The sequence below is a fragment of the Pinus tabuliformis genome, chromosome 5_1 (assembly GCF_031772625.1).
Source record: "Pinus tabuliformis cultivar Carrire ecotype Pingquan chromosome 5_1, CPIR1, whole genome shotgun sequence".
In the NCBI taxonomy this organism is placed as follows: Eukaryota; Viridiplantae; Streptophyta; class Pinopsida; order Pinales; family Pinaceae; genus Pinus; species Pinus tabuliformis.
The window spans coordinates 257,631,346-257,642,164 of record NC_142305.1 but is presented as its reverse complement, the minus strand read 5'-3'; positions in this window follow the sequence as shown (position 1 = coordinate 257,642,164).

Genomic DNA, 10,819 nt, shown 5'->3' with positions numbered 1-10,819 from the left:
TATTGTGGGTCATTCATAGCATCTTCATCAATGTTTAAGCTTGAGAATTCTTCCTGTAAGGTAAGAAAATTGTTGATTTGAGCATCATCCTCAAACACTTGCCAATCTTTGATATTGTTAGGGACAGCAGGCCTGTGCTTTATCTCAGTAGTAAAGTGGTAATTGGGCTCAAAGGGATGCCTGCAAGTGCTAGCAAAAGTAGCTAGACTATGAGCATGCATGTTATGGTTTCTAGAAATCTTAGCAAGCTTGGATTCGGTGAAGGAATTGAGTATTTCTATGGCAGCAGAACTATAAGCTCTCATACTATTGTCATTAGTAACAAGGTTACCTTTCATCTGTTGAATGATCAAATCGGAGTCACCTAGAATGGATATTTTTGTAGCTCCTAGAATTTTGAGCAGTTTAAGGCCTAAAAAGAGGGCCTCATACTCTGCCATGTTATTGGTACATTTAAAGTTTAATATGTAAGCATGACCCTCTGCATGGCTGTTATGTGTATTGTGAATCGATATTCCTGTCCCTACTCCTAGCTTATTAACAGAACCATCAAACTCTAAATACCATGTGATTTCTTGCTTGTGGTTAGTATTAAGAGTTTCAGTCATTTTAGGATTGGGCGGACCTAGGTTTTGTGCTTCATGTGGTTCTTCTTGTATGCTCGTTGCACTAATTGTTTTAACAGTTTGAGAGGTATGGGCAACCAACTCTTGATTGATGCATGTTTCTTGTTCTAAAGGCAAAGGCTTCTCATCAGGAGAGGGTAGATTTTAGCATTGAACAATATAAAGGAATCCATATTAGAATGGATTGAGTAAATGGGAAAGTTTTGGGTTTTTTCCTCACTACTTACCACATACTTCATCAGTGTTTCTGTATACAGTCTCTTTGGTTGCCCAAAGACCGAAATAGTGGCATAGGAGAGGTCTAGTTGGAGAGATCCTTGGAGTTTTTCTCCCCAAGATCTTGATAAGAGCATGCCATACTTTGGGATGGATCAGCAACCACCACATCCATTAGGATTGTTTTGTTGGGAAATTGGACTAAAGACACGCAAAGGTCTTTGATTAAGCCTAAACACTCGACATGACTAGAATCAAATGAGAATAAGTATTTGTAGGGTCTAGTGACATCAAGGTTTAGCTTCTCCATTACAGCTTTGGCATTAAATTGTGTGAAGCACCTGAATCAAACATAGCATTGTGCAATACTTTATCATAAATGTGCAAACCGACATAAAAGGGTAGAACAGCTCCATGTCCTGATTTACCATTGACTTCAGGACCAAAAAGTAATTCAGGTTGATTATCTAAGACATTAACATCATCCTTGTTCTCTGGCATTTGCAGTGATCTTTTGATTTGTTGTTTGTACACATCATGTTTGGCAAGCTTAGGGAGAGGAATAGATATCTTTAATTTACCAATTTATGCTTCTAAATCAAAAGGTTTTTCTGACTGTGTTTTAGTATTGTGACTGGCAGATTTTCCCTTTTCAATTGTATCTTCAGTGATCTTCTCTTGGTTATCAGTGATTTCTTCAGATTGTTCTACTTTGGGAAGGCTTTGAGGAGTGCTATTTACATTGTCTTTTGAGGGAAAGGATACAAAAGTTTAGTTATTAGAGGGCTGCATGTCAGATACATCCTCTATGGTCACTTCTTTTAATTTTGGGTCTGTTTTGTCAGCAAGTTCTGTGATAGCGGTCTTGTCCTTTACTTTCTTAGCTAGATTGGCATCCTTTGGCTTGATGGGATCAGACACATCAATGGTTTTTGTTCTCAATTTGTATTGTTTACGGACTTCGTAGACAGCCGAATCATAGCCTTGTTTGAAGTCAAATGACTCTCTAGACTTGGTCAGAAATTGATTTATATCATGGTTATCTTGGTCTTCTTGGGTTAGAAATACTTGTGTTCACTTTTCAAACCCATCAAGTTTATGTGAGCGTCCTCTATCTGCTCATTAGATGTGGATGTTTCAGCATAGTTTTCATGAAAATGAGGTCTTATATCATGGTCAGGACTTGCCCTTCCAACGTTTGGGTTCTGATTTTTTCTAAAGTTTGGATTTCTGATAGGATTTTTTTGCTATCCTTCCCATGAGGCTTTTCTTTAAATAGTTCCCATTCTATTTTCAAATCTGTCCATACCTTTGATGATTGTGTCAAATTTTTGCTCAAAGGCTAAAGTTTCATCTTTGAAAGTGGTTCTTCTCTCAGCTCTTGCTCTATTTCGCTTGGCAATTAGATTTGCCTCCACACTGACAGCTACATTCTGCATGTCTGCTAAGGTTTGAGGGGCTCTTTCCCTTAAATGATAAGCCATGTCTGAATCAAATCCATTAGGGAATTTGTATAAAGCAAGATCAGGTGGAGGTCTCAGGTTTTGTGGAATAGCGTTATAAACATTGTTAAACCTGGCACAATAGTCTAAGAAAACTTCTTGAGGGCCTCTTTTGATAGTGTCATACTCGGATAATATGTGTAGGGAGTCCTTTTTCTTTTCCCATCTGTTAATAAATGCTTGGTAAAGGCCTCTGGGTCAGCTATGAAATTTGCAGCAAATTCTCTAAACCAAGGCCTTACATCTCCTGTTAAAATTTGGACAAAAATCTTCATTCTTACACTATCATCATCTATTTCATAACTCTCAAAAAAGTCCTGCATTTTCTTGGTATGGTGCAGGGTGTGCCAGAACCAGTGGCGTCAAAGTATGTGATTTTGGTTTGATAGTCCTAAGGCATAGCCCCTGGATTTGCAGGTAAATGTAAAGGTGCATATCTGTTAGCCATATTTACAGGGATAAGTGGAACGACTGGAACAACTGGAACAACTGTAATAACAGTGGTGGTAGTGGTAGTATGCGCAGTGAATGGAGGTGTTGAAAACGTGCTTGGAGAGGTGGATGATGAACAAGGGGAAGTAGGTTTGAATGAAACAAAACTTTAACAAGGGTTGGAAAACAACTTGGCTGAACTGTTTCAGGACTAGAATCAACAAACTCTTGATTTTGTTTGCTAAGGTTTCTAGAGATTAAATTGGGATTTTCAAAAACAACTGGTGGATTTGGGTCTGGATTTGACCTATTATTATGTGTTTTCCTCTTGGGAGCCAGCTTCTAACTTATTTTTTGGAATTTTCTAAATAAGGTCCCTAGTGGAGTCGCCAATGATGTGATCACTCAGGTTGTCCCTTGGCTCCTTAAGGGATATGGTCGAGGTAACCACAAACCAATCTTTGGGCTGCAGGTCCTAGCCTACCTACAGTCAGAGAGGGCTCTCTCTTTATGATTTAACTTTTTTTTGGGTTTATTTTAGGCTAGTTATGGTGTACAAGGGATTTGTTTTTATTTTGGTGGGAAGGATGATGTTTTCAAGTAGAGTTGGGATGCATAGAGTGAGAAGTTCAAACCATTGGGCATGGAGTCAGGGATTAGGGCTTGCTGTTGCGTTTTCTTGGTCACAAGAGGTAAATAGAGAAGGATAGCTACACATAGAACAATATCAGGCTGGAATAAAGATGGAATGAAGGTCAGAGATGAAAGGCAACTAAGAATCTTTCATTAGATAACAGAGAGGGAAGGTGGATGAAAGTTTGTCTAGGAGCAGTAAAGAATTCCTGAAAAACAGTCATATGTGAAAGAAACAGGGTAAACATGATCATTTAATTATGCATATTCATAGCCATTTCTGAGGAAAACATATAGAAATAACAAGAAACTGAGCATAGGGTGCAGTCAAGCAAAACCTAAGCTATTATTTTTTCTTGCTATTTAGATGGTAACACAATGTGCATAAACATATGAAAATTGTAAACATAGGTAGAAAAACTTATTGAGCCATGTAGTATCACAGGAATTCCACAGTCACTGTTTAACCATTAATAACACAACAGTCAGTTCTTCATCCAATGCATTCCAGCAGTCTTTGATTACAGAGCTTCTCAAAAATACAACGCAAGTCCAGAATGAGGAATATCAACCAACCAACCCTTTAAACAATGAATTAGGGTGGTTTATATAGGGAAAATATCTAAAAATATCTATTACAGCAGACCTTAAATAGGTCTGAAAATTTTGTCTTGAAATTAATGCAAGAAAATATCTTTGAGCTACGCTGGAGGCAGCTGTATCAAAATGAGTTAATATGGCGTCCTTATGACTCTCTGTTGTTCATTTAGCCATAACTGTGCTTTGGGCTTTGATCCCCTGCTCTCGAGTGGCTTTGATGTGCATTAACTGTGATCTGAGAGCCTTAAATGGCTTCACCGCTTTCTCTGACTTTGCTTGGGGGCCTTTAATGTTCACCTACTTTGGTATTATCGATCTGATACTCTTTTTCGCTTCACTAATACTATTTAATTTAATCTGGGCTTCATCTTTCCTCTCATACTCTTGAAATTGTCAAATCGCCCTTTCCTGAACCTACATGAAGAAATCCTGTCAAATTGTGAATTTTCGGGCCTGCTGGTAGCCGAGCAATAGGCAGCCTTCCATTTTGATCATTTTTTCTTAGCGATATGCGATTAGTGCTAAGCGCTAATCACGCATCAAAAACTGCCACAGTTTCTCATTCTGGGCATCCTTCGCTGAGATTTTCGCCCTTCGCGCCTTTTTTCGTGATGACGTCAGCATGACATCCACAGTGTGGTCCCGGTATGGTAGGGTGACATGGCAGGGTGACGACAGCAGGGTGACGTGGCAATACAGTAGGGTGACGACGTGGCACATGACACAGTGGCGGGTTGATGTGAAGGTGACGTGGCGATGACGTCAGGGGCGGAGAGACAGAAGGCGGTTTGTGGTTTCATCGGACTGCCTTCTGTAGGAGAGTGGTAATTGTCACAGGGGTTTCGACGCAATAAAAGGCAGAAACATGTCTTCTGTACGATGGAAAAACTGCCAGGTTATCGGAGGATAACCGTCGATCATCAGGGTGGATCCGAAATCGCCGAGAGCCATTGGATATGCACGGGTGGATCGGAGGGCTGACAGAGTGCGGAGCTGGCGGCAGGTTTGTGTGCAGGGCCCGCTAAATATTAGATTTATTTATTTATGTGCGCGGGGGGGGGGGGGGGGTCAAAACTTTGGGAAATACGGGTTTTTGAGGCCTCGGAAGGGGTTCGATAACTTAAAAAAATTTCATGCTTTGGAAGAGTTCAAAGGCACTTGAAAGGGTTTTTATGTGCTTTGAGAAGGGTTTATGGCCAAAAAGGGTTTATGCCTTGGGAAAGGTAAAACACGGCCAAAGATGGATTTTATACATTTGGAGGGGAATATTATGCATAGGAATGAGTCCTAATGCATTTAGAATATGGTTTGAGAGGCAACCGAGGGTTCTGGCTAAGTTTCAGGCAAACTTAGCAATCCCAAAGCATAGTCAAGGTTATCTTTCAACAAGAGGGAGGGGATATGTATTTAGGGGAGCTATTTAGTAATTTTTAGTTAGGGGAAGGGAAAATAGATAGGGATTTGCATAATAATGTTAGAAGTTAATATGAATTTGTGAGGTGAAGTGCAGGGGAGAGGCTAAGTTTGTGAATGGAACAGAAAATGTCTGATACCCAGAATTTATATATATAAATATTTTATTAAGATATGAAATTACAGATGATGATGTTTACAGTGGGTTTCCTGGCTTATATACCGCCATGGACACCCTTTAGGAAAGGGCATGATCTTATGATCGTGCCCTTTCGCCTAACTAAACCTAAATTAAATAATAAACCTAAAATTAACTATTTTTTTACATAACATTGCCTTACTCTCGAAAGAATGCTTTGTCCTCAAAGCATACGTAACGACGGATGTTGTTGACAAAATGCTTCATTCTCCCAAGAAGCTTCTTCTTTGGGCAAGTCCTTCCACTTGATGAGATATTCCTTGATAGTACGATAACGAAGCTTTCTTTCTCTAGTAGAAAAAATACCTTCTGGTTCTAAAATGACTCTTCCCTCATCATCTAGGGATGGAAGTGTTGTTTGCGCTGTTTGATTGTTACCTAGGGCCCTTTTAAGGCAAGATACGTGGAAGACGTTGTGAACACGACTTGTCTCTGGAAGGCTTAAACCATACGCAACTTGGCTAATCTTTTTGTTGATCTGATAAGGTCCATAAAACTTTGGTGCCAATTTGTTTTTTCCTTTCTGTTTTAAGGATAATTGTTTGTATGGTTGGAGCTTAACAAATACCCATTCTCCAACTTCAAACTCTCTTTCGGTTCTGTTACGGTCTGCTTGTTGCTTCATACGATTCCTTGCATTATTCAGGTTTTCTTTTAATATTTGGACGATTTTTTGGGTTTCTTCTAGTTGATCTTTAACAGCAGGTAGATTTGTTTGGACAATAGCTAGATCTTTCCATTTCAGGGGTTCATATCCATATAGGGCTTGAAATGGCGTCATTTTTGTTGATGTATGATAGGTGGAGTTTTACCACCATTCAGCAAGGTGTAACCAATGAGCCCATTTATTTTGTTTTTCTGTAGCGTAGCAACGTAGGTAGGCCTCCAAACATTTATTCACAACTTCTGTTTGGCCGTCTGTTTGCGGGTGATAAGCGGAACTCATATTTAAGTAAGTTCCTATATGGTTGAACAATTCCTTCCGGAAATTACCTTTGAACTTGGCATCTCTATCACTTACAATGACTTTTGGAAAATCGTGCAACTTATATATATTTTTGCAAAATATTTCAGCGATTTATTTTGCTGAGTATGACTTCTTTATTGCCATAAAGTGAGCATATTTGGTGAGTCTGTCGACTACTACGAAAATCTTGTCCTTGCCTTCAGATACTGGTAATCCTTCGATAAATTCCATTGAGATTTCTTCCCACTTCTGATTTGGAATGTTTAAGGGGTGAAGTAATCCTGGTGTCGTAATATTTTCGCTTTTATTTCTTTGACATGTGTCACACTCTGCTACATACTTCTGAATATCACGATTCATTCCCTTCCAAAAGAAGGATTGACGTGCATTGTAGTAAGTCTTAAAGAATCCTACGTGTCCAGCTGACGGTGAGTCATGTAATTCCTTGAGTATCTTAAACTTAAACTTGGAATTTGTACTTAGATATATTCTTCCCTTATACCATAGGATATCATTCTTCCACTCAAATTTTGAGTTATTGGGAAGGTTATTGATTATTGCTGTTACTTCTGGATCTTTGGCATACTCACTTCGAATTTCGTTAAGCCACTCAGGAACAACAACCGACATTGCAAGTAGTGTTGGTTCTTCATCTTTTCTGGATAAGGCATCGGCTAATACATTGTCTTTACCTCTTTTATGTAGTACTTCCAAGTCAAAAGCGGCAATTTTTTCAATCCATTTTTGTTGTTCTTCGGAAAGCGTTTTTTGTTGAAGGAGATGTTGGAGACTGTTATGATCTGTTCGAATAGAAAACTTACTTCCCAAAAGATATTGCCTCCACTTAGCTAGTGCGTGCATGATAGCGAGCATTTCTTTGTTGTATGTGGATTTGAGGCGCTCTCTTTTATTGAGCTTCCTACTTTCAAAAGCTATGGGATGTCCTTGTTGCATTAGTACTGCACCTACACCGAATCCAGAAGCATCACACTCAATGATAAATGGTTTAGAAAAATCTGGTGTTTCTAATACGGGAGCTTAGACATAATTTTCTTTTAATTTTTCAAAACACCTTCCTGCTTCATCATCCCATAGAAAAGAATTCTTCTTTAAAATATTTGTTAGAGGTGTAGTTATATGTGCATAGTTTTTAATAAACCTTCGGTAATATCCTGTCAACCCTAAGAACCCTCTTAGCTTGGATATATTAACAGGTTTGGTCCATTCTTTTATAGCTTTGATTTTGTTAGGGTCCACCTTTACACCTTCATGGGATATGATGTGTCCAAGGTATTCTACTTCTTCCTTTCCAAAGGTGCATTTGGATTTTTTTGCGTAAAATTGGTGTTCTTTAAGTAGTGTAAGAACTTTATCCAAATGTTGCAAGTGTTCCTTCCATGTTTTACTGTAAATTAGAATATCGTCAAAGAATACTAATACAAACTTTTTGAGATGTGGGCGAAATAATTCATTCATCGTTGCTTGAAACGTTGCTGGTGCATTGGTTAATCCAAATGGCATTACTTTAAATTCATAATGACCTTCGTGTGTTCGGAATGCGGTTTTTGGTATGTCTTCTAATCTTATTCTAATTTGATAGTAACCTGATCTTAGGTCCAATTTTGAGAAATACCTTGTGCCATGTAGCTCATCCAACATTTCGTCGATAAAGGGGATTGGAAACTTGTTTTTAATTGTTATTTTGTTTAATCCCCTATAGTCAATACATAGCCTGAATGACCCATCTTTCTTCCTTACCAACACCACAGGAGCAGCGTAAGGACTTTTACTTTTCGAGATGATTCCACACCTTAAGAGGTCTTGGATTAATCTCTTGATTTCTTTTTTTTGGTGATGTGGATATCGGTATGGCTTGATGTTAACCGGGTCTGATCCTGCCTTGACTTCTATTGTATGCTCAATTTCCCTATTAGGCGGCATATTTAGAGGTAGATCTTGAAATACTCTTCATGTTTCCTAATTAGTTCTTGTATCTCTGGTGACTCTTCACTGGTCATATTTGCAGATAACATATCTAACTGATGACATTGTACTACATAAGCAGGTGCTCCTCTTCGAATCATCTTCATCATCTGAGATGATGATACAATTTGATTTTCTGGTGCTTGGAACCCATGTAATTTGTACTTTTGACCTCCCCATTTGAATTTTATAAATTGTACTTGGTGGTTAGCGGCATAAGTACCTAAGGTTCGTAACCACTGGACACCTAAGACTACATCTACTCACTCCTCATAATGGTACTGTGAAGAAAGAAGACTCTAAACTGAAGTCTTGAATTTGCAATTTAACCTTATGACATTTCCCCACCTTTTCAATCCTCTTACCGTCTGCTACCATTACCTTCATGCTTGGCAAGGGAAATGAAAAAATATTGAGTCTCTTGGCCATGGTTGCATCCAAAAAATTGTGTGTGCTACGAGAGTCAATGAGGACCACCACGTTGTTCTTCTTAATATGTCCCTTTAACTTTAGAGTCTGAGGTTGTGATATACCTGTCATAGCTGATAACGACACTTGCAGAATACTTTCGTCATTTAATTCTGGTGAGAATTCTGGGGCATCTCCTGTTTCTTCTATGTCAGAATCTTCACTGTTTGAGTCATTGGTTGCTTCACAATTATATAGTTTTTTGGTTCTTTTCCTTTAACACACCTATGTTTGGGATCCCACTTTTCACCACAACGCTTGCATTTACCCTCCTTTATCCTTTGCGCTTCCACATTAGATTTTTCATCTTCACGACGATGTGGTGGAACATATCTTGTATTTTTTGCGTCTGCATACTGAGGTGTTCTTCGTCTTGAATATGTTTTTTCGGCTTTTGACCAAAATATTTGTTCGAATTTCCTTTCGGCTGTTTTTGCTTTTCGTCTTGCTACTTCTATTGATGAAATGTCATGCATCTCAAGTTCTACTTGTAAATGGGCTTTAAGTCCCGAGATGTATGACTGGATTAAACGAGATTCTCATAACCCAGGCACTCGAGTTACTAAGGTCTCCCATTCTTGAGTGTATTCATCCACACTTCCTTTTTGTCGTAATTTGATGAGTTTTGAAAAGAACTCTTCTTCCTTTACACCTTGGAATCTTTTGAAGAATGCATCTTTAAATATTTTGAAGAATGCATTTTATTTGCTGCTTCAGCTGTTATAGTTTGCTCGTTTTGGCTTATTTTCTATTATGGGTCATTCATAACATCTTCATCAATGTTTAAGATTGAGATTCTTCCTGTAAGGTAAGAAAATTGTTGATTTGAGCATCATCCTCAAACACTTGCCAATCTTTGATATTGTTAGGGACAGCAGGCCTGTGCTTTATCTCAGTAGTAAAGTGGTAATTGGGCTCAAAGGGATGCCTGCAAGTGCTAGCAAAAGTAGCTAGACTATGAGCATGCATGTTATGGTTTCTAGAAATCTTAGCAAGCTTGGATTCGGTGAAGGAATTGAGTATTTCTATGGCAGCAGAACTATAAGCTCTCATCCTATTGTCATTAGTAACAAGGTTACCTTTCATCTGTTGAATGATCAAATCGGAGTCACCTAGAATGGATATTTTTGTAGCTCCTAGAATTTTGAGCAGTTTAAGGCCTAAAAAGAGGGCCTCATACTCTGCCATGTTATTGGTACATTTAAAGTTTAATATGTAAGCATGACCCTCTGCATGGCTGTTATGTGTATTTTGAATCGATATTCCTGTCCCTACTCCTAGCTTATTAACAGAACCATCAAACTCTAAATACCATGTGATTTCTTGCTTGTGGTTAGTATTAAGAGTTTCAGTCATTTTAGGATTGGGCGGACCTAGGCTTTGTGCTTCATGTGGTTCTTCTTGTATGCTCATTGCACTAATTGTTTTAACAGTTTGAGAGGTAGGGCAACCAACTCTTGATTGATGCATGTTTCTTGTTCTAAAGGCAAAGGCTTCTCATCAGTGGGAGGGTAGATTTTAGCATTGAACAATATAAAGGAATCCATATCAGAATGGATTGAGTAAATGGAAAGTTTTGGGGTTTTTCCTCACTACTTACCACATACTTCATCAGTGTTTCTATATACAGTCTCTTTGGTTGCCCAAAGACCGAAATAGTGGCATAGGAGAGGTCTAGTTGGAGAGATCCTTGGAGTTTTTCTCCCCAAGATCTTGATAAGAGCATGCATACTTTGGTGGAATGTTAGCAACCACCACATCCATTAGGATTGTTTTGTTG